This window comes from Sus scrofa, chromosome 2 (assembly GCF_054392235.1).
Source record: "Sus scrofa isolate SSC_HxYL_T2T_F1_AM1 chromosome 2, Sscrofa_HxYL_maternal_Yorkshire_Landrace_v2.0, whole genome shotgun sequence".
Lineage (NCBI taxonomy): Eukaryota > Metazoa > Chordata > Mammalia > Artiodactyla > Suidae > Sus > Sus scrofa.
This window is the reverse complement of record NC_139384.1, coordinates 107,361,601-107,387,377: the sequence shown is the minus strand read 5'-3', so window position 1 is coordinate 107,387,377 and position 25,777 is coordinate 107,361,601. Positions and strand designations below refer to the sequence as shown.

Here is a 25,777-nt window from a genome sequence, read left to right as displayed (position 1 = left end):
CAAATACTTCTCTCTACATCCAAACTAGCACTGCCAAATCACTAATTGTAAACTACTGAAGAATCTTGCATCCATAAAAGGAAGCTCTAAAGAATATCTTTGAAGAGAAAGTAAAAGGGAGGCTTTGCTTTACTCTTGCTAGAATATTCTACTCTTGCATTTTCTTTACATCAAAAGCCAAACCTACAAGATCACTCTGATGCACAAACACTTGACGCAGTGTGAAAGGGTACTTATGGGTGGAAAATTCCAATTTAAAGGACCTGGACACCATTACTTTAGTTTCAAACCCATATGTCTGGATGCTTTACACAGCAGGAATACAGTTCTCTTCCATGACTGGCCCTTCTCTCTTTAGCATACATGGACGTGTTTATATACACACACATACACTTGTATTCATGCACACACACTCTGCAGGACTGATACAGTCTTCAAAATGCAGAAGACAAAAGTGCCGTACCTGACCAAAGAAGGCCAGAGAGCATTTTTATCCCAGTGTTCTTTAAGGTGTCACGTTTATTATCTTTTATTAGAGTTGCCACTAAACCCCTGAAATCCATGTTAATATTTAAGCAAAATGGAGCCCAGATAAACATGAAAACTAGGATTGGGGTTCAAAGCAAACACTCCTCTTTGGGCCTGGGAAATGTTACTCCCTGGTGTGTTGGATAATGAGGCTGATTAATTACATATGCTTTGAAGAAACAAGTTTTGCTTCCTTCAAATAGGTTCTAGTTATTAGTATGTTTTTTTCTTTCCTTGAACATAGGTATACACTGCTCTTTCTTGTCAGTGTGTAGAATATTTTCCAGGAAGGTATTGCAAGTATCTTTAAATCAATATCTAGTAAATGACATGATATAGTTTATATTCCACATTTGGAACAAATAGCAGTATCTATAATTATTTTTATAGCTCCTTTTGGAAAGGTAGTATTGTGCTGATATACAAAGAAAGACTATTCCTGAACCATTTGTTTAAAAGGAAAAGTGACCTTATGCAATGAGATGATCAGTTTGGATTAGTTGCTATGGTACCTTTAATATTGACTTGGCATCATTCACTAAAAGATGAATCTTCTTATCCATTTTTCTAGATAGTTCATCATTTAAATAATTTTAGGTTTTTTTACCTATTTTTTTCACTGCAAGTAGAAAGAGAGTGATTTTAGGCTTTTACCTCTTTTTTTCACTGCAAATAGAGAGTGATTTTAGGCTACTCTTTCAACAGCCATGGTAAGAAGATGAAAATAAGAGAAGAAACTTTTCAAATGATAGGAGGTCATAAATATGGATTTACCTCAGATAGGTTAAAGAGAAATTTCATGGTGTAGAGTCTGCTGCACAAGCTGAAATTAAACATAACAACTCATATAATGTTAGCCCCATAAATCTTCCTTTGGAAAAGTGAAGGGAGTTTTCTACAATTTAAAAGTTAGAAATTCCAATTATTTATTTGCATGCTTAAATAGTTTTTAATAACAGCAGCTAATTATTATCTCACATGAAGAGCTGAGCCACCTCCTGCTGCATTGTACCATGAGTCATAACAACCTTAGCAATTCTGTCTAAAGTAACAAGCTCTGATAGCAAATGTCCACAAGATTAATTATGTTAGGGAAAAAATAATGATGCAAGAAATATACACATTTAGTCTCCCTTGAAAATGAAGAGGTATAAAAATCTAATACACAACTGTTGTAACAAGTTCCCACAAAACATCATTAGTAGTCATAGGAAGGGCTAATACTGATTATAAGATTGCAGATATCATTGTTGTCTTTCAATACTCTGGCTTATGTAGGGGATATTAAGGCAAGAACAACTGTCATGTAAAAGAGGTCATGACATGTTGATGACGCAAATGGGATGATTTAGACTATTGTAAACCACCTAACTGCTACTTTTCAAGTTAGCTGATGTAATAAATGTGAGCTTCGCTGGTATGGATACTCCCTGCATTTCTATCTGCTTTGCAAACCATAGCAAAACAGCTATTTTTCCCCAGTAACTTCTCTTCTTTTCATATGAATAAACTGAGCAAACAAGGTTTAGAACAAAGAGTGTGCTTATTAACAAGCAAGAAAAAAAAAAAGTGACTATTTCCACTAAATACTGTTTATCTTTGTTGTACCCTCATGATGATATTACAAGGGTACTAGCAATTGTTGCTTTAACTCATGAGAGAAGTGTCTATATATAAGAATGAATCATCAGCATTTATAAAAGGATAATTTAAAATCAATTTTTTGTTTTGGACTAAATTTTTTTTTTTTTATGACAAAGATCATGTTCAGAATCATTCCAGAGCATTGAGATTTTTGGTTGGAGTTTGATGAAAGATCACATATCTTTATAATCAAGCCATTAGTCAGACTACTTACTGGCTCATTGGTTAACTGGTTACAGTGAACTAAAATAACCAGTTCACCCTAAATCTAATAGATAGTTACTTTGGGTTTGGTTTCAGATTGAAAGGATTTGATGCTAATCGGTGGCTGTAGTAGTATGCTAGGGCTGCCATAACATACACAGGGTGATTTAAACCAACATATATTTATTTTTCCACAGTTTGGGAGGCTAGATATTCAAAATCAAGGCGTCAGTGTTTGGTTTTTTGTCTGTGGCCTTGCTCTTTGGCTTGCCACCTTCTCCATGTGTCCCCACATGGTCTTTTCCTCTGCTGTATGTCTTGTCCTAATTTCTTCCTATAAGGACACTGGTCAAGTTTGGGTTAGATCCCATTCTGTGGACCACATTTTAATTTTACTATTTCTTGAAAAGCCCTATCTCCGAATGTGGTCACATTCTCAGGAACCAGGTGTTAGACCTTCAACCTAAGAATTTTGAAAGTTTACAATTCAGCCCATTACAGTGGTTTGGGATTAATTACTTTTGTTAGCATAACTCTTGAGTTTTTTTTATCAGTTGTTGGTAATATGGACTTCATTTACATATATATTCATTAATATCAACATTTTAATAAATATTGAATGTAAAATAAATGTAAAAAACATTTATTTAACATCTGGGTAAATTAGACTTTGAAACATTTGCCCAGTCTCTTAGAATTGCCATAACCAACTGCTTTATTGCTTAATTTCTTGTACAAACACTTATTGTAAAATTAAGTCGACTTAAATTGATTTTATATTCTTTCAAGATTCTATTCTACATTTCATAATAGTACTTGTGGCGATTAAAGGGCCTCTGAAGGATATAAGGAAAAGGATTGGTAATGACTGTTTGTTACAACAGATTACAGTTTGAATGAAATTGAATTTTTTCTTCCTTTTGAAAACAAAAATATAATTTGGAAGTATCAGTACTAGAATGATATATCTGAGAAATTCAAGGGCATACATGTTCCAAACCGGGCTATTAACGTAACTTCTAAAAAGTAACCAGTCCTTGCGAAATTGCAATATGTTTATCACTATAACTCTACTCATATTTAATGATTGCCAAAGGCTTCTCTGGCTTCCCAGGTTTCATCCATAACTGAAGCACATCAAAGGCTTCTCCAGCTTCCCAAGATTTCATCCATAACTGACACACATTGGGTCTAGCGTTTCATCCATAACTGAAGCACATGCGGCATCTACTTAATAACACATAGCAACACATGCCTATCCTAGTTAGGAAGTGAAAGTGATAAAATACAAACATTTGTTATGTCATGTGAAATTTCATCTAGTCCAAAGGATAGCTTATAGCTGAAGTTAAAATAATATTCATTCAGACTACATGCTATTGAAACAGAGGATAGGAGTTCCTGTTGTGATGCAGCAGGTCAAGAACCTGACTGTTATCCATGAGGATGCAGGTTCCATCCCTGGCCTCATTCAATGGGTTAAGGATCTGGCATTGCTGTGAGTGGTATAGTTCACAAATGCAGCTTAGATTCAGCATTGCTGTGCCAAGACATAGGCCACCAGCTGCAGCCAGTTCAATCCCTAGCCTGGGAACCTCCATATGCTGTAGATAAGGCTCTTGAAAGACAAAAAAAAAAAAAAAAAAAAAAAAAAAAAAAAAAAAAAAAAAGAGGGAGAGAGGGAGAGAAAGAGAAGGAGAAAGAGAAAGAAACAGAGGATAAGCTGTAGATTCAGAAGAAACAGTAAGCCAAATAAAAATATAGACTTCGAACACTGCAAGAGTTACTTTGTAACTTTTGGAGAAGTCTTCCTCTGTTCCTTTATGTCCTAGGTGGAACAGAACTTTACTTCCATAGCCACTACTCCACAGAAAGTGGCATTTTGTTCTTCCAGTTAGGAGGGCAAAATGCCATTCATGTATCAAATAGTTTCTACAGCCCTTTTTTGGAGTTTTCTTTCAACCCACCAAAACACCGTTTTAGACCATACCATACATATTAGGTTGGGGGTGGGCGGTGGGGATAAAGGCTAACGACTTTGGGATTATGGTGTAACTTTAATTAGGATAGAATTCTTTGAGGCTCATTGGAAATGTGCATTTGTTTGCATTAGCTTTGCCTTTTTATCATAGAAGAAATTCTTTGCTGTTTAGATATTAAAATTTAAGAAGAGATGAAACAGGTGAAAGTCTGATATTGTAGGAGAAAGAAGAAATGAAGTTCCCTCAACCAAAAAATATAAGGACAATGCTTTCTGCAGGAGGAGAGGTTAAAAAAGAGCCCATCTCTTACCTCTCACAGCTGCTCTTCTACGTGCTTCCATTGGAGGAAGGGGGCCACCTCTGGGTTTCAACAGGTGGAATCTAACCACTTGGGAGACAGACACATTTGAATACCTACAGGATTTCTGGAGGTGTTGAATGACTCCTGATATGTGATTCCTTTGCCTCTCTCTTGACTACGTTCAAATCAGAGTTTAAAAGGCCTAGGAGGGAAACAGATTATCAAGTCATTTTCAAAACTGTACATCAAGATATATATTGGTAATTCCATGAAGATTACTTAGTAGTTGCTATTAACTGCCACTCAAACTTTCCATATCATAAGACTGAGAACAAGTATATTCCTTTAAAATTTTATTTAATTCCAATATTTCATGGTACTTATACTACTAAATTTGATGTGCAAAATGGTAAAATGAGGTATTTTTAACAAATTATCTGGTAGATTCTATTAATGTTGATTGTTTATTTGAATGATTAAAAATAATACAAAAAAAAGAAGTTCCCACTGTGACTCAGCGGTTAATGAACCCAACTAGTATCCATGAAGATGCGGGTTCAATCCCTGGCCTCACTCACTGAGTTAAGGAACTGGAGTTGCCGTGCACTATGTAGCAGATGCAACTTGGATCCCGAGTTGCTGTGGCTGTGGTGTAAGTTGGCAGCTATAGCTCTGATTCAACCCCTAGCCTGGGAACTTCCATATGCCTGGGTGCGGCCCTAAAAGGACAAAAGACCAAATAATAATAGGTATTCACTAAATTATGTTGAATTGAAAAAATGAACAATTCAAAACAAAATATTATTTTCCTTCAGCAGCAGTTACCTATTCCTTAAACCTAAGTTTTATGGGTATTTAACTAAATCTGTGTTTTCATTTTTGTGTAACTAGCCTCATATTTCTAAGATGAGGTGCAGCTCTTTAACAGAACCAAATATAAGAGGCCCTAGAGGAGCACAGGTTTTGCTTTTGTAGTGACTGATTTGAAACACAGCTCTACCACTTATTAGTTGGACAATACTTTGATGCTTCTGATTACCCATGGTGTAGAATGCAAACCATAGCAATACTGGAAGGATTAAAGGTAGTAATGTATGCAAAGCACTTATTGCCTGGCACACTGAAGCCTTTAGCTCTTATTAGCATCCCAGTAGCCTGAAGCTTAACCCTCCTTTTGTATGTATGACTATCATCCCTACTCTTAAGTAGATGATTTCTCGGCTTCATATGAGAGAACTTTAGGGCATGAACTAAAAGAGAGAGGAACAAACATGATTTTCATTTGAAATAATCTAAGGCAAATTAGTCTTACACAGTACTGAGATACACCTAATGATCAGTCCCCAAGCTGATCCATCATCAGGAGTTTGTAGCTAGTTTGTTCCTTACCCTAGAGTAAAGCTGAAGACACTTCTTTCTTTAACAAACTAGACATTAATTAAGATAAGCAGGGGACTAGAGGATTTAATTGCTATTGTAAAGTATAATGAATGTTATAAAAGCAGTGAGCTTACTAATAAAAGATACAAGTCTTCTTCCTAAAAGATAAAATGGAAGAACATCTCTTTATGAAGAAATGTACTTAAAGTTGTAGTAGAAAAAGAAAATGCAATCTTATTCTCCTTTTCCAGCTGTTCAATGCTCATAATAGAGAAAACTTTGAGACAAACCTTGGTCTTATTTTCAGAGGTTAGGCAAGGTGCCAGTCAGATCCACCAAAACTGACACCTTGATTTCTCTACAAATTGTATAGCATTTTATTGCATTTTTTAAAATCTCACTTTCTGGGTGTCCCGTGAATACTGGCCATTTCTTAATTTCCCTTCTTTTCAATATCAGTTCATTTGCCTATTCTCAAATTTTGAACATCCTTCTTGATTTCTTCTTTAAACTTCATATCCAGTAAGTCACTCTTCATCTTTCTGTGACAGTATAATAGATCTAAATGAGCTACTTTGTAGATATTTCCATACAATATTTCCTCTATATTGTATTATAGTTAGAAATTTAATCTCTAGCATTAAGTAATCCTATGTGTAAACATCAATTCTGGCATATGATCTTAGGTCAGTCCTTCATTTATAAACTGCGAGTACAAACATTACATGTTTCAGTACATTGTTATAAACGTTATGCTGTAGTACACATAAGGGGCTTGACACAGTGCTGGCTCTAGAAAGTCTCAGTATATGATGGCTGTCATTACTCCTGTTGTTACCATTCTCACTGCTTTAGTCAGTTCTTTACTACTTCTTTTCTGGATCATGGTCATAGTATTTCCACTTTCAGCCTCTCTCATCATGAGTTATTCCATAAAACACTGTTGGATTAATCTTTTGACTCCATACTGCTTGTCAGCTTTCTTTCCATACCCCAGAAGGTCAAACAGTTTGTCTTGATACAATGTATCCTCTCCGTTCTGCCTCACCCTCTCTAGCATGTTCTTACTCTGTTCTTATCCCCTTATTTGATATCTTAATTGGAGTGCACACCATTTCCTGAATGTGCTAGATGCCTTCCTGCTTTTGAACTTTGCTCATATCATGTTTTCTGTTTGGATGCCTTTTTACCATTAGTGATTGATAGTATTTACTAGTTTTTTTTAAATGCTACATGAAATAGGACATCTTTCAGTGAATCGTCTCACTAAACGGGGATCTCTTTCTGGGTTCCAAGTCAGAAATCTTCCTTCAACTAATCTTCCATAACACTCTGTTCTTCACTTGGGTTGCTTATCTTCTACAACTATTTTATATCATAGTTGTAGTTGTACTGATCACCTCTCTAGACTCCAAAGTCAGCTTCAAATGGATGGATCCTATGTCCTAAAGATTTTTTAACTACCTAGATGAGTGATTCCTAGAATGTAGAAAGAGTACCAGTGGCGGCATGAAAGATGATTTTAGGTGGTACACAGGGTCTTAAATAATATCAAATCACATAGTAAGAAATATATTACTTTAAAAAATCTTATGATTACATCAAGAAAGAGATCCCCGTTTAGTGCTCTATTTAAAACTTCATTATTTAAATTTTTAAGAAAATTGAATAACCTTCAAACTTGAATCTTCAGAAATTAGCCATCTCTAAACAGCATTTAGCAGTTTTGTTTCCATTATATGTACTTTTCTAGTTTAAGAAGCCATGCTAACTAAATAATAGTATATAGCTAGTAGTGGGATTTGACAAAGTAACTGCAGTTTAGCAATGTCCAAATGTCACGTAGCTCGTCAGAGTGCTTTGCTCATGGTGAGTGCTTTGCTCATGGTAGACCCTAAGCAGGTGATGGGTGATTCTCCTATTCCATGTGCTTCATAATAGAGTTCTTGTACAAGGAAGCCATTAATTCTTATCTTTCATTACCAGCAGAAATAATCCAGTAGTCCCCACTGTTATCTTTTTCATAGCTGAAGTTCCCAGACTGGTCTCCAAGCCACTGTTTACAAGCAGATTGATTCCTCTCAGCCTCTTCTACATAAAACTCCATCACTACAACTGTGCTGGGAGACAATTATAAATTCATGTTAAAATGCTCAGACTATTCTTTATGCTGCCTGCATAAACTCTGAGAATGACTGAATCTTATCTTCCTTTGCAATAAGTTGACTGTAATAAGACTATTTAACACTAAAAAGAAGACAGCAATACTGTAGACTGAATTGTGTCCCCTCCAAAATTCAGGCATTGAAGCTCTAACCATCTAACCATCAGTGTCATCACTGTTTGGAGTTGGGCCTTTGGGAGGTTATTAGGTTCAGATGAGGTCATGAAGGTGGGGTCCTTTGGGATCTAGGTAGAAGATAGTGACATGATACACGTACACATATACGCATGTATATATATAACCCTAAAAACTATCAAAAAAACTATTAGAACTAATAAGTGAATTCAGTAAAGTTGAGGTATATAAAATTAACATTCAAAAAGCAGTCTCATTTCTACGTGCTAGCAAGAAAATATCTGAAACAGAAATAAAACATTCCCATCTACAGTAGCTTAAAAATAATAAAATACTTAGGAATAAATTTAATCAAGATGATGAAATATCTATACTTAAAACTCTATAACATTGATGAAAGAAATTGAGGAAGTCACAAATAAATGCAAAGATATCCCGCATCTGTAGGGTGGAAGAATTAATATCATTAAAATGCCCTTACCACCCAAATCCATCTGTAGTTTCAACTGTCAAAGAATACAAACCTGCAGTTATAAGGTGAATAATTTCTGTGGAACTACTCTTGAGCATGGTGACTGTAGTTAACAACACCATATTATATTGTTGAAAGTTGCGATGAAAGTAAATATTGGATGTGCGCAGCCACACAAATGTGAGGTGTGCTAACTTTATTGTGGGAATCGTTCCACAATATGTACATGGATCAAGTTGTCACCTGAAACGTATGCAATGTTGTATGTTGATTACATCTCAGTACGACTGGAAAAAATAATGGAAAAATTTTTCAAGTCAGAGATCAGAAGAAGAGTCTGAGGAATTACTCACAGTTAGGATACTTTGAAGTCCCCACTCTGCTTTACTCTTCACCCCACTAAAAATTTGTTGGAGACTTTCCCCTAACATTTTGAGATTATATAATTTGACACAAGGGACTAAAATTAGGAAATATCAGATGGAATTGTGCTTCTTTCCTGTGGGAATGAAGGAAAACTGGTACATCCAAAAAGCAGAGCAGAGCTAGTAAACTCAGACTTGAAATGTCAATCACCAGGAAATAATGTTTATAATAAAAAAATGACAAATGTATTTCTAGCTAAAAAAGTTAATTCTGATCAGAGTACCTTGATTATACAATACGTCATGTGACAGCTGCCATTCTGAAGCTAATCTTTGGAGTCTCATAGAGTTTTAGGAAACATTTCTTTGATAAGCATTTTAGTTAATTGAAGTGAAAATATTATTTAGTGGCAACCATTTCCCTTAACACCAAAAAAAAAAAAAAAAAACCACCTAAAATGCCCATATTAGACCAGAATAGAAACAAAGGAATGTAAAATCTAAATAATTTCTGTCCTTTGCTCACAAGTTACTTTTAAGAGATGACATCTGGTCTTTCAAAGCCTTATTAGTTGTTGTTGTTTTCTGTATTGGTAGATTTTGAATGTTGAGATTATAATTTTATTTTACTAATAAAATTAAGTTTAAAGGTAATGTAATTTTACTTCTATTTTTACAATGCTTGAGGCAGCACACCTAGCAACAAGAATTTGGCATATACTTTTCAATGGGCAGTGTTATTCAACCAAAGCAGAAGTGACAAAAGCATTTCACCACAGAAAATTCCCCAAGAAGAGGCTAAATTATGAGGAATCTCCATCTAAAATTACACTAGTGTTCTCAAACTACAGGAAACTTGCTAATAGTCATGTTCATTAATTTTATCTCCTTTGGTTCATTAATTTTATATTGTTGACTGTGAAAATGACACTGTGCTTCCAGCCTGAAGATTATAAGTCCTCCTTTGCAATTTTTTTTCATTATCACACTGGTCCAAATTAGATTAAATTACATTCATGGCATATGAGAAAAACTGCGTAAATAAAGTTCATATTTATGAATGAAGCAAAAGAATTACCAATTAAAAAGAACAAGGCACTAAAAATTCTTTTATGGGGAAATATGTTGCCCTCTTTTTAATGAGTCTACAACCAGGGACAAGACTTGTTTGATAACAACTGCATTCAGAGGAAATGATATTGTACAAATATAAAACCATAATAATATGATCCTCTTTTATGCACCAAGAGATAGGGTTAGGACAAGTTAGGCAAATCATGAGTCATGAGCATATTTTGCCAAAGGTCAGGATCTTTGGAGCACACAGTATCATTTTCTTCATGTCCTTTTCAAGCCATATCTGTCTATAGAGGAAAAAATGGATATCTTCCCCATAAGACAATGACAGAAATAGGCTGCGGATATGCATCTATGTCCAATCAGCAGCAATATGCATAGTAATATGTGGCACAGCTTGTGTAATGAAGTTCCCAGCATGCAGTCTGGAAAGGTATCCTCCAGTGTGTAGGGTGATTTATTTCCTCTGTCAAGAGGCAGGACAGCCAGGACTTGTCCTTCCCACTATACTTGCAAGAATACTCTGTCATCTTGGGAAGTGGTAATGGGTTCCACAAGGGCTCATTGTTTTGAACCCTTCATTTAGCAGGGCTATCCCCATCCCTTTTAATTCTGTGACTAGAACATTAAACGGGATTTTTTCAAAAACAAAGCATGGTAACCTTTCTAATGAGAAAGGTTACCATGTTGTACTATTGTCTTGAAAGCACTATTTAAAAAGATGAATAAAAACACTTTTGCTGTGGTAAAAGTATATAGAAAATGAAAGGAAACAGCTTTGTATATGCTTTAACAACTTTCTATGTAGTCAGGGTGAAAGAAAAACATGATTTGTGTTTGTTCCTTAAAATTATTGAAGTCTGTACATTTACAGTAGCTGTGATTTCTAGTGCTAAAATGTAGCTATTAACTGTACATTTTTCTTAGCTATTTATATTAGATTTGATCTGTAATTTTAATTTCCTTTTTTTGTCAAATTATAGTGACTTCTCCAAACCAGAACTTTATTTTCTAAATAAATAAAACTAAGTAAAATGAAATTTTAAAAGGTAAACCAAACAATTCTTTATCATCTCTAACTATAATGATCATTAAACAACAAAACACTGCAGAAATACAAAGGTTCACACAAGAAACTACTTTGAGCAACTGTATGCCAAGAAAATGGACAACCCAAAAGAAATGGACAGATTCTTACAAAGGTACAACCTACCAAGCCTAAACCAGGAAGAAATAGAAAATATGAATAGACTGATCACAAGTACTAGAATAGAAAATGTTTTTTAAAATACTTCCAAATAGAAAAAACACATTTTATTTTTCAAGTAATTAGAAAATCAAGGGAATAAAACAGAACAGTAAATATCCTAATACTGGTATAAATTGTTACCAAGATTTTTAATGTCAAGTATTTTCATAAATGCTTTATGTTTTATATTTCCTCACATAATTTTTATTTAGAAAACCATCATTATTTGTTTTTAGAAAATATGTCTTAGAATATATATCTCTAGCATTTTAAAAAAAAACCCTAGATGTGATTTGTCTATAGATGGAATAAATACTTATCAGTGCTAAAAGGCTAATGTGATGGGAAACAATTATTTTTCCAAAGAAAAAAGAGAAAAATTCAAAATTGTCTTAATGTTCAATTCAAGTATTTTGGATATAAATTTTATTTGAGACCTCATTCTATACGTTTATCGTAGGGGAGCATGGTAGTAATTTGACCAAATTCATTGAAGAAGCATAATATCACAGGTAAAATCTTGGCACATGCTTGAGTTCAGACTCAGCTGCAGCAAAAACCCCACCACTTTCTATCTGCATACCTGGCGACAAGTCACCTATATAAGTGTCAGATTCCTTATCTGTAACATAGGAATAATAATTTCTTGGTTGTTCTTATCCACAAGGTTTTACAACATTAAATTAATTTTGTAGAAGTATCAACACAGCAGCTGGTACCTAGTGCTTATGTTTGATATAGATAATACATTCGATAAGCATGTCTATGTCACTTTAAATTCTGTGGCACAGCATTTCTTTCTTTCTTTTCTATGGCTACATCTGAGGCCAGAGATTGAATCCGAGCTGCAATGGCTGTGGCAATACCAGATCCTTTAACCCACTGTGCTAGAACAGGGGTTGAACCCACACCTCTGCAGCAACTAGAGCAGCTGTAATTGGATACTTAACATGCTGCACCACAGCAAAAACTCCTACACGGTATTTCTATACTTTGCCACTTGGGCCACTAGAATGTTTTGCTTCCTATGGTTTCAGATTCTAGACCCTAAGTTCTGTTGGGATTGTTTTGATATTTCTCCAATGTTCTTTTGGCATTTTAGTAAGTCTTTAACAGTGACTTATTACTTACCATATAGGGCTTGATAGGAAACTATTTCACAGATTAAATCAGCTCTTTCCATTTGAACAGCTCTAGTCATTATCTTTGAAATATATAGAGAGAATATTTTCACTCAGTGATGTCTTATGTCTATGCTTGTAAATGTTTTTACGTTTAAATCTAAAGGGAGAATGAAGACCTGGGAAGAACAATAAGCTAGACTTATTGGAATTTCTATTGATGATAACAAGTGTTACTCTAAAACGAAAGCGCTAATATAAAATTGAGAGTGGTTTACTTTGCTCTGCAGAACCTATTTGTCTTTCTCTATACCCTTATTCCTGTTGGACTCTTACTTTGGCCAGGAGCTTTTCACACACTTGCTCATTTAATCCTTGCAATAACCATGTGAGTATATGTTATTAATCCTGTTTTAAAGGAAACCACATCTTTGAGAGGTTAGGTAGCTTTCCCAAGGTCACACATAACAATTATAGAAGAACCAGAACTCAAACCCAGTCTCCCTCCCTCCTTCCTTCCTTTCTTTATTTCTTTCTTTCTCTCCCTGTTCTTCATTCCTCCCTTCCTTTCTTTCCCTTCCTTGCTTCTCTCTTCCATCTTCTCCTGTAGATAATATTATGATGAATAATGGAAATGGGGATTAGATATACTGCATGAAGATGTAAATCCACATCTTTTTATATTTCTTTTTAATTATATTTTAATTGGAAACAATGTTCAATAATATACTCCATTTTCTTTAAAAAAATGTGTCACTATTTTAAGTTGAATATTAGATTCATCTTTTCTCTACATTAGTGACCTTCAGGAGACATCTGTTCTTGTGAGTGAGGAAATTCAATTGGTATCAAATAGGAATTCCCTGGTCGTGCAATGGAATAAGGATCTGGCATTGTCGCTGCTATGGCTCAGGTTGCTGCTGTGGTGCAGGTTAGATCCCTGGCCTGGAAACTTCTTCAGGCTGTGGTCATGGGCAAAAACAAAAACAAAAAAATAGAAAAGTTGAAGTCAAATTATTCTATTATGGTGAACAAAGAAATTAAGTTTTACATTAACAGCAATGACAATATTGTGGTTAAGCTGAACCTAGATCAGGAAAATCAAGGATTATAGTCAAGAAGACAGGGAAAGTATTATGGATCAATACCTCATCAGAAGGCATATCAGAGGAGAGAAAACTCTAGTAAAATTTGCATAACTTCCCTTACCCTTAGTTTTCTCATCTTTAGATATGGATATAAGTTATTGAGTTGTGAGGATGAGACATACTGCATGAAATACACCTAATAATTCCTGACATATGGCTATAACCTAATAAATGGCCCTACAAGGAAAGAAAACCCTAGTATTTTAGGTATTTGGTTATGACTTTCACTCATAGTTTTCTATCTAACAGTGTTTCTCAAACACCAAAATGTTCTGCTAACGAGCATTCCTGTATCATTGCCCTTCATGTCTGCATGGGTGTCTGGATCCCAAATGTCAATATTTATTTACATAAATGGATTAAAAGTTTAAAAATGGGATATAAATACATATATAATGAATATACATGCATATATTGAATATATGCCTTTCTAAAATTAGATCTATAATATTGTGTGTTCATAAAAAGAAGAGAAATTTGTTTCTTGGGCTATAATTTCAAGTAGTTCCCTCGTGGTGCAGAAGAAATGAATCTGACTAGAAACCATGAGGTTGTGTGTTTGATCCCTGGCTTCACTCAGTGGGTTAAGGATCTGACGTTGCCATGAGCTGTGGTGTGTTGCAGACGTGTCTTGGATCCTGTGTTGCTGTGGCTGTGGCATAGGCTGGCAGCTGTAGCTCCGATTGAACCCCTAGCTTGGGATACTCCATATGCCGCAGGTGCAGCCCTGAAAAAAAAAAAAATTCCAAAATGGAGTTCCTTAATATTCCTTAACATTATACATGTTGAACATAACTTCTCCCTATGAGACTTGGATGATAGGTATGAGCTTTGATTAGATGAAAAACAAATAAAATTATGTAAAAGAGTGTTGTCTATGTATCTCAAGAAATATCAGTAATAATTCTTACTCTCATTGAATACCAATATAAGTTAAAAATCTGGTGCGTTCAAACTTGATCAACTCTTTTTTTTTTCCTCCAAATAACCACAAATCTAGATTAAATGTTATCAATATCCTATAGTTTCACTCTTCTTTCATCAGATGTTGGTGAGAGAAGGATCAGAGGCAAGAATGATATAAAGAATAGGAAGAGTCCTGGTTGTTGAAAATCATCTTTCTAAAATGCATGTGGTCATTCTATTGCAGTTTTGAAATTCCTTCAATATCTCCTCATTACCGACATATAAAATGCAAATTATTTGTCTGCCAGACCATGTCTTTCACCACCACTTCCAACTTATTTAATCTTACTCTTACATGTGAAGTTAAATTACAGGTTTACTCAAATATCTTCTGAAAAGGGCATGTTCATGCCATTTTCTGTGCTGAAATGTTCTTTCCCATCTGATGTTGCCCAGCAAACATCTGCTTATTGAAAACATAGTTCCAATGTAACTTCTTTTGTGAGGATTTCCTTAACTGTTACCTGAACAATTTGCCATTTCTGTGTACCTTTTACCTTTATCCAGTATTCAGCAGAACTGTATTACTCTTAGTTGTTTGGTTTTGATGTCCTAATCGGATATTGGGTTGCTTGAAAACTAGGATCTGTTTGTTTCATCTCCACATTCTTGAATCCTTTCACATTTCCTGCCTGGCTTAATAAATAGTGGAATTCATAAGGTATATGTTGAGTAAATGAATTAAAGACTTCTGTGAGACAATTCTGTGTTGCTTTCATCTTGAACAAATCAAGATATTTCTATACTGTAAAAGCTAATGTTAAAAGAAAAAAATTAGAGTGATGAACACGTCTGATTTGTATTTTTATGTACTAAGATGACAATTCTAAATATCCACTATATGTCATTTGTGGGATGTGCCTGCAAACAGAGTAATCTTCCCATCATTTAGAGGGAACAGAACACAAAAATTATATTTTAAAAAGTTTTTAATGAAAAATTTAAAAATTTAAAATTTCAGTTTGGCTAATGATTCTTGTCTTTTTTGATTTAAACAGTTATATTTCAATCTACATGCTAATAGATATTTAGTCTCAATTCAAATGGGATGCATTATTTTATAAATTTGTTCAAAATCAAGCTGTGTTATTTTTCATAACAACTTAAAGTAAATACTATGAATGACTTAAGTGGGAAAAGTTGAATTTTGTCTTTACATGCTCTAAAATTTATCAGAATATGACAATTTTATAACATCTTTTCTAACATGCTAATACAAATTTTTTAATCTTCTTAAAATCTTTTTTGTCATATTTCATATACATATAAAATTATAAACAGCTTTTAAAAATAATAAGAAAGCCCCTCAAAATTATGTGCTTCTGTGAAAAGAATTTATGAGTTCAAACCTTAGAAAACCCCTCATATAGTTGAAGATAAAAACTTAATGGTACATTTGGATTCTATGCAGAAATATTCCACTGACTTCCACTCCAAAGGCTGCAATGTGTTTGTAGTCTTCTAACTAAAGTTAGACCATCAAAGAGAAGTCATAATTGAGTATTCTAAAAATCTCTTTTAAAATTTTTGAATAATGCACAATGAAGCCATATTGCATAACAGATGCAGTCAAATTTGCTGATGATTCACTCAGGGGACTGCTTTAGGAAGATTAACATCTCAGTGGAATCTAAAAATCTAGCTATCTATCTACATATATACACACATACACACATACATACACATACATGTGTACATACCTCTACGTTCTAATAAACTAGCCAAACTGGTCATTTGCAGCTTCTCACCACATCTGAGCTGCTTATGTTGTTTGGCAAGGTTTAGAGTCAGGAACATTATAAGGATATAGCTGGTTGGTAGGGCCAATCACTGGAAGGCCACTATTTTATGACTTTCATTGTCATTTTAATTATGATTTCTGAGTACTCAAAGAGTAAAGGACAATTTTAGAAAATGCCTAATCATTTCTCTTCCCAGTATATTTCCTATATATTCCCTAACTCAGGCCCTTTGCCCTACTGGCTCATACTTCTCGAGAAAATAGGCATCCTTGAGGACTTGGGCTTCTTTAACCTTAATTCCTGTTAAATCTAGTATTCTTTCTTTATCCCTGCTCCTTCCATTGTCTATTGGAAAAGGACTACATTTTCACTTATACTTTAAGGAAACCAAATTTTCTGTATATCCAAAAGTCTTGCTTATTCTTTTACCAAACCTGGGGACAGCAGAAGTCAAACTTTAGACAAGAAAGAGGGTCTCTGAGAAAGTTCTATAAGATGACAATATATTGCTCAGTTGGCTGTATATGATACTAAAGCAAGAAATAAATATAGCAACAGTACCTTCAAAATAGTTTTTGACCTTCTATTTGTCCCCTTTAGTTTTTACTTGACAGTCAAGTATTTTGGTAGAAGATTTCAGTATATTTTCAACCTGAGACCTGAGTGGCTGTCTTACATGTACGTATTTGTTTTAGCTCATGGGTAACACAGCTCTTATAGAAACTAAATCAAACTAAACCACAACTGTAATCAGGCTTATCTCACATTTCAGAAGATTTCTAAAATTTAGGTGGGCGTTTAGTAGACAGAAAATAAAACAAAAATGTGAATGAATCTCAATCTAAATTATGTTTGATTCAAATCATTGCTTGGATGGTTCTTATTTTTTAATGTTAGGTCTCTTGTGCCAAAATCACAGACCAACTCTTTTGCTAATAGCATGTGTTTCTATGGGGGATTTCTTTTTCTTATAGCCTGAATTCAATGCAGTCTGATCACCAAAGCAAGGTAATACTGGCCCAGCATGCATGTGATTTAAATACACAAGGCTTGCATTTAAAGAACATTTAATATCCTCTTAGTTGCCTTGAGGTAAAAGAGAGTCCCCAAATCTAGTCTTTTGTGCTTCTGCAGGGATGGAATAATGGAAAATTAAGATGGATTCCTCTGACTATGGACTTCAATCCCAGTGAGCTAGATGAGGAGTACAGTCTATTGACCCTTTTCTCTTTTTCTGCCCCTGTGCAAGGAGAGCCCAAAAGCAAAACCTGTAGAAAATAGCTAAATGTTCATCCGTTAGCATTTTACCACTCAGGTACCACTAATACAAATTCAAAAAATGCTAATAAAGTCTGAAATTTCCCAGTAGGGGAGTAATGGAACACTTTTTAAAAAGGCACTTTCAGTTAATGACTAAGGCATTTTTTGCTAACAGCAATTTTGGCTTCTTATCCCAGGTGGAGAAAAAATGCATTAAACAGGAGATTAAAATGTCCTTTCAACTGCTTGGTAATGCCAGCTGCTGCTGCAGGCTAAGGCATCCATGAAGTGGCATTTAGTTGATGGTGGTTCTGTTCCAGGGATGGAGCAAGTATGAAAATCCCGCTGGACGGGGGTCTCTTTAAATATGCTGTATACGCACAAATAGCAAGTGTAGGAGCTGGGCTAGGATGGTAAACTGTACAATCTGTTCATTGCATTTTGGTTGCTAATTAAGAGGTGACATACAGTATGAATGCACAGAACCTGTTGAAATTCTGTCAGGCTCTGTCTTTGCTTTCACATGTTTGAATGCTATTTAATAAGGCATCTTAATTGAAAGCAGAGAAATACATAAAAGTCGAGGACAAATATGTTGGATTAGGATTCTGCGACAACGTGTGTGCGTATTCATGATTTCTAACCCCTTGGTGCTTCTCTCTCAGACAGCTCCTCTACTTCATAAGCACAATATGCAAATTCCATGATTTTCTTCTTGCTGTGGGGGATAGAACCCGAGTGGAAAGTTGGAAACAGAACTTGCAAACACAAATGTGAACTTAACAGTGACTCTGACATAAAGGAAAAATGGTTTCTCTTGCCAAGAAATACCGTTTTTTATGAGGAGTGTTTAAGTAAAGAAGATGGAAAAAAAGGGAGGGCACTGTTGCTTTTAACAATGTATTGTGTGTGTGTATTTTTATAGCTGAATGCATATTTTCTCTCAGACTATCTTTAGTGTATGAAGCCAGATTAATACTGAACTTTATTTCCTGCAAATTGGCTTCATATAGTAAACATAATGAAGACAGAAAAAAACTAGAGCAGAAGCAAAGCCATCGGTCTCTGTGAAGCTGGTAGTGCCAAAACCAGGAGAATGCTGAAGGTCAGCATGAGGAATTGAGAATTGTATATCTATGTTTCAGTTTTGTTGTTTTTATATAGGGGTTAATTACTGAGTTAAAAGGTGTGAAGCACTTTGAATTTGCCTGGCATACAAGTGTTCCAAAGCATTCGTTCCATCTTCTGTGGAGGTTATTACTTAGTCCTTGGAAGTGCCAATTGATTTAGAAAATCTCCTTAAAGTAAGTTTTCTCCTTAGAATGCTCATTGCCCATGCTTCCCTCTTGAGCTAAAATTATTTGAATTTGTTTCTCTTACGTTAACTAAAGACTCCTGTTCTATCTCTCCAAATGACAGGTAAAAGTTTGCATTATTTAAGCAACTATATATACACCCACTTTAACAATCATGTAGCAATAGCTTAAAAAGATATCTTTTGAGTTTTGAAGGTGCCTTTTCATTTCCATTTGTACTGTTCTCATCTTCCCAGTCTCCTGGTTTATTCTGCTCGTAGAATTGAATAGAGGAGTTCCCATTATGGCTTAGTGGGTTAAGAATCTGACTAGCATCCATGAGGTTATAGGTTCAACCCCTGGCCTCACTCGGTGGGTTAAGGATCCAGCATTGCCACAAGCTGTGGTGTAGGTTGCATAAGCAACTCGGATCCTGGCATTGCTATGGTTGTGGCATAGGCCGGCAGCTGCAGCTCTGATTTGACCTCTAGCCCATGAACTTCCATACGCTGTAGGCACAGCCCCCCAAAAAAGAATTGAGTAGAATCCTCATTTGATGCCCACATCTACTGACACTTCTCAAACTGCATCAATATCTAAGCCAAAGACATACAAACTACTGTGCCTGAGCAGGAATTTAATCTGGAGCATTGACTTCATTTGAGATACATAAACCCTCTGATTTTTAGACCTAGAATAGCCTGAATTCATAGTCCACTGAAACTCTGAGTTAATGATAAGACATTGGAAATAGCTATACATTATTATATAAATAACTGAGGAGTAACTTGAGTAAATAACTTCAGCAAATGTATTATTCAATTTTTAAAAAATCATCACATCCATAGCAATAAGGACTGATTGATACCTACTTCAGCATATGAGAGTCAGAATTTAAAGACTAGGAAAACTGAATAGTGATGGGTGGTGATTTGCAACTGTTTAGGTGAGTCTAGAGACAGGGAGGAAGGAATGGAAGTTGGCTTGTGTTCACTTGTGAGATTTGATCCAGTCTCCGTAGCCAAAATCCAGACAACTTTATGTTATGATAGAGCATTTTTAAAAATATTAAATCTCCAAATTATTAGAAAGTCTGTTGTGATGATTTGCCATAGTTTTAGCACTGTCTTTTGTCAATACTGGACATAGGATTCTCAAGAAATACTATTGCCAGGGCACTTAAATGTATGAGGTACGCGCCTTGAGGCTAAAGTCAGGATGAGCTGAGATGACCTCCAAGGCAGCCTTGAAATTAATTCCCTAACTTTCCAACAGTAAATCAGAGAAGTTGTGCACAAAGTTCTATGTATGCTGAGGTGCTCTGAAATTCTTTCACTTATTAGGAAAACTGTAAATGTTATTAGAGATTTCAGACTCTTAATAACTAAGAAACTAAAACCATACCTATACCCTCAGTTACAAGTCACTTTACAGTGTTACTTACCGTAAGAATTTAGTTTTCCTTGGTAAGAGCCAGTTAAAAACATAGCAATTACATGTTCTTACAGATTACTCGGTGACTCTATTTCTAAACTTTGCATGACTTGCCCTCTGATTTTACAACCGAAATAATCTCGTTACCCTATAATTACTTGCTATGTAAATACCTGTCAATAGATGATTGACTCTGGCCATTTCCAGTTAATTAGAAGGTCAACACCGACACATAAATACTTTTTTATTCAATGATAATATTTAAACCTATAACCACAAAGGTAGTTTAGTATCCAAGACAAATTTATTTTTGCTGTGCACACTGAGATACACAATATGAATTTGATGTCATGGCCATGTAACATCAAATTCCCCACATGGCAATTATAAATGTTAAGTCATTTGTAGATAATAATAACATAATAAAACACATAGAAATGTTGCATTAAATTATTAACCATGTATAAGTCTATTAAATTATTATATAGATTAGGTAACAATAAGGAGTAGGACAAAATCATTCCAGAGGCTTTTTATTCAGTTGCAAAATGTACAACTATTTGTCCTCATAATTCTTCTCCTTTGAGTATAGGAGATAAAATAGGAAGCAGAGAGGGCTGGGGCTTATGATATGTAGTCCTCTCATCCTAGGCGAGTCTGTGGGGATAAAAGGGTGAAATGGAGCAGAAAGACAGAAGAGGTCAGATGGGTTATGTGGCAGGAGTAAAGAGCAGGCTAATTGAATTTACAAATGATATGACATTGGGAGTTGTCAGGAACACAGGGGAAGACACATTCTGTGAGTACTGGTAGATGACTTAACTTGAGTTTGAGTAAGTTGACATTCTGGAGCTTGGAACATTTATGGTTTGCATGCTTTGGCTCTGCTTTTTCTTTGATGTCACATTTATTAGTAGCTGTCTTTGAAAATAACCAATGATTATTCCACTGGCCATTCAACACATGTGTACCCAAAATGTTCTTGCCCTTTTTCACCCCAAGGAAGGACTCAGGGATGAAAATAAATATATTCATTATTTTTCATAGCTTTAAATACACACTTGCCCTGGAATGTTTTAGTTAAGTGTAGGACACACAGCAATTTTGGATTTGGGGATGTTACCTGGCCCTTAATTTGAATTTTTTTTACAAAAAAAAAACCATTCAGAATTTAATCTGAAGGAGAATACCATGGATAAATTTTGCAGAACAAAAGCACCCTTTAAATAGGCCCTATAAAAGAGATGGAAAATAGAGCAGGTTTTTTTGGTAAATTGGTAGCTTGAAACTGCCCCATCCCTCTTACCGTTACATTAGGGAGGAGAAATACATTTACACTTCAAAGTGTTTGGCCTCCTTTGCCATATATGAAATGTCTCATTCTTACCTGAATCAACTGTGGCATCATTTTGGAGTGATGCAAAGTGTCTGGCTGGCTGTCAGTCCTGGAAGGCAGAGTACCTTCCCTGCAATGGCTGGTGAATGAGAGGTGGTAGGAGTGTGGTCCTTTATGCTCACCCTCATTAACCTTCTCTTGCTTCACCTCTTTTCCACACAGCTCTAGTAGCTCTCAAAAAAAAAAAAAAAAAAAAAAAAGTGCTCCGAATGAATATAGACTTCATAATATGATATGAAGAAATGTAGGTCATGAAAATTTCAAGCCTGATAGAAATAGTTAATGCTCATTTATGCAGTGACCTATGTTGTTTAATTTATTTATAACTTCTAAATGTTATAACATTCTTTTAAAACTTATCTCCTGTCAGTTTTCTTATAGTGCCCCAGGGAAAATTTTAAACTTGAAAGTTCCAACATTTTGGATTTATCAAAGTGAAAGAATTTCTCAGATTCTCTTTTCACTGGGTTTCATGGATTTTTTTTTTTACATGGGAGAGTTAATATAGCTAAAAAAAAAAAAAAAAAAAAAAAAAACCTCTCTTAAAAAAAATTACCTCTAGGCTGAGACCATATTTGGAGAGCTTCTGCTCCAAAGCAGTTTTGGGGTTATTTACATAAGAGGAGGAAACTGGAATTATAACTGAAGTTATTTAAATGACAAAATTCACTAAACTCGATGCTATGATAATGTCTGATGAATATACACATTTTCTAAAGAACAGATAAAATCTCATTCGGTTAAAGCTCTGTCTGGTTTATAGTGAAAAAAGACTTGTTTTAAGGTGTTATCTTTAAAACATTCTACAGACTGTGAACTCAACCTTTGTTTAAAAAGAAAGATGTTTAGTCTTAATAACAGCAACTAATAGAATTGGTCGAGAGGGGGGAATCCATTTCAGAGCCAACTTGCGACTCTTACAGCAGTCAGAGGCCAAACAGAAAATATTGTGGGGAGATCATGTCCCAGGACTTAGAAAAAAGTTCTCTTTATATTTGGAATCACCTGTATGTCTGTGGGTTTAACCTGTCCTTTTAATAAATCTACACATGCCTTAGAGCTATAAATTCTTTCAAGTTCAACAGCAGGCCTAAGCACATTGAAACCTAGAAATGTAGCCAGTGCCTTAAATATAATTAAAGAGTTTAGCAAATCATGCTGTCATAATTTCTCATGTACCCATATGTATGGGGTGGGGGTGGGGGAGTCTAAATTACTACTCACTGATTACTATTTAATTAAAGAAGAAAAGTGTAGGTAAACTGTCCCTGTCTCTATAAAGGCTATGGACATATTCGGTGACTGCCACTCAGCTAAACTAGTCCCAGAGTGATTAGGTAGCTGCAGGCTATACAGAATATATCACTTCTTTCAAAAACAGCGCAAGATCTTGTGGCGGGGTAGGGGGGAGAGAATACATCTCTTTGTGTAATTGTGTGATTTGGGATATTTTGAGACAAGAGCTTCTTGTGAAAATTACACTATGCAGCAATTTTAGCCACCTATATTTCACAGCATTTGCTATTTTTTTTGCATTGTTCATATTCATATTTAGGATATTTCAAAATGTAAACAAGTAACTTGAGGTACAGGCTAGGTTTCTAATGATGAAGAACATGATTTTTGCTAAAATGTTGGTCCACACTGCTCTCATCTCCCATTCCCAAGAATTTCCTCTACTCTTCTGTCTCCTTTACAGGCTTTTTTTCAGAGCTCATGAACGTGTCCTTGCATTGTGCTCTTGGACTTGATCAAACGTGGCTCCACTCTGGACCCTATGCTTTGGAAACCTTCGCTATGACCCCCCCCTTTCCGTCCTCCTCCTAAGGTGGTCAGATTCCGTTCAGCTGGCGCAGGGAACAAACCGGTCGGGATCTGTAATCCCACAATTAGATGATATTTCAGGACCTTTGGACCCCATAATTTCCTGCCCAAATATACCTGAGAAGGTTCCTAGGGCCTGTGCTAGAGGATCCTCCAGTCCCTTCTCCTGAGGGCTTTTCCCAAAGGAGAGAAGGAGATTAAGGTTTTATCAGAGAGCTTGAAGATGACGATCCAGAAAGGGTTAGAAAAGTAGTGGGTGGTTGCCCAGAGGCTTCTATAGAACTCATGTCTGGGCCACAAAAGGGGTGGACCTGCTCTCATTTACACAGGAAAACCTTTCCTAACTTCTGTGGTAAGGTCAAATGCCTCTATTATTTGTATAAGCCCTCAGATTATTGTGTAGCATTCCTTGAACATGTAGTATTTTATACTCGTTTGTGTGATTATGTACTTAAATGTCTACCTTGCTACAAGTCTGTGGCCTCACTTAAGCCAGAAAATAGGTTTGATTATGTTCACTCTTGTATCCTCCTGCCAAATACATTGGCAGGCTCATAGTCGATGCCTAATCAGTATGGGTGATGAATAAATGTGAACTTTCAAACTTTATGGCATTCCTCTGAAAGCTGGCAAACTAATGGCCTTATTGAGTACATGAGGCTTGATATGCGCTTGGAAGATACTTAGGAAAAAATGTGTTAGTTAAGGTTTGTCCAGCCAAGCTGATAATCAGTTTGAGTTGACATTACCTGGTTTGCATATTCATGCTATCAATTATTTATTAGTCATCACTATTTTGGTTTAAAAATCTATTTTACTCTATCATCCTGATAATATCAGTACATTTAACAGAAAAATACAGGGGAATTAATTGGCTTTGGCCACATATGGATCTAGGAGCTTGACGGACAACATAAGTCATTGGTCTCTTTCCATTTCTAGACACTGGGTTAACTTTGTTCTCTAGCAGTCTCTTTCCCCAGCAATTACACTAAAAGTTCAGGCCTGACTCTCACAGGCTGAGTCTGGGTCATATGTGCAACCCTGAACTATATAGGTCAGGCCATCATAACATAGGAATTGAAAAATGAAGATAAAATATGTTCTCCAAAAGAAAATTAATGTGTTTTTACTGCATAAAAGTACTGAACAGGTAACACCACAGATATTCATCCACTTTGACTATGAACAGACTCTATAGAACAGAGATTCTTGATTTAATGACTTGTAGTCAATTGCTGCTGTGTTCTCGATTTTTCACACATAGGAAGAGAAGGAATAGTTTGCAACCTTGCCTTCTAAGCTTGCTTCCCAAAGGATCCTGCTCACACATCACCAGGCTGTGCCCTCACTATAGCCCTTCATCATTTCCTCTGGGGGATTTGGAGGGAAAAAGGCCGCTGGATCCAAGTTACAGCCCAGTCACACTCTCGGGACATCTATTGGTAGTTGACCAAAAACCAGAATTAGGGAAAGGAGTGGATCCAAGCTGAAAAGAGCAGAAAGAAAAAAACCAAAAGGAGAATGAGTGGTACAGTAGAGTCTGTGGATTCTAATGCTTATGAGACCAGCAAACCACTATTGCAGAAGATTCCTAAAGGCAAACCCACAAAAACTTATGGGAAAACATAGACTCTTTTGAATAAGTGTTATCTCCCTCGGGCACTACTCTGAAAAGTTAAACTAATTTTGGGGGTGTTTTTTAAGAATAGGGAAGTGATTAAGAGCATAGGCTTTGGAGCCCAGGTCTCTGAGTTCAAATTGAGGCTCTGCCATGTACTAGCCTTGGGATCTTAGTCATTACTTATCTCTCTATCTTTCACAGTCCACACCTGCCAAATGGGAATATTAATAGACTCTACCTAATAGATTTTTATGTGAGGTAAAAGAGTTTAAAGCAAACTAAATTTAAACAAGTAAATATTTAAGCTACAGATTGGCATGTAATTATCATTTAAAAGTTGGCCTAGATATTAGAATGAATTTATAACCAATAGTTTATATATATTAAATACTAAATTATTAAAATGGGTCATATTTTTAGGCATGCCTCAGGAAAAGAAAATACATAAAACCTTTTAAAATTACTA

General features: G+C 35.4%; 2 protein-coding genes across 2 annotated transcripts in view; one reads left to right on the top strand and one right to left on the bottom strand.

Moving 5' to 3' along the window:
- Positions 1 to 25,777, bottom strand: part of LOC110259421 (uncharacterized) — a 574,595-nt gene that overhangs the window by 114,176 nt on the left and 434,642 nt on the right. Inside the window, exon 7 of the transcript XR_014838267.1 lies at positions 4,669 to 4,861. The gene's annotated coding sequence lies outside the window, so the exon portion shown is untranslated. The remainder of the gene's footprint in view (positions 1 to 4,668; positions 4,862 to 25,777) is intronic.
- Positions 1 to 25,777, top strand: part of LOC110259422 (endogenous retrovirus group K member 9 Gag polyprotein) — a 789,250-nt gene that overhangs the window by 568,304 nt on the left and 195,169 nt on the right. The gene's annotated exons all lie outside the window — the stretch shown is intronic.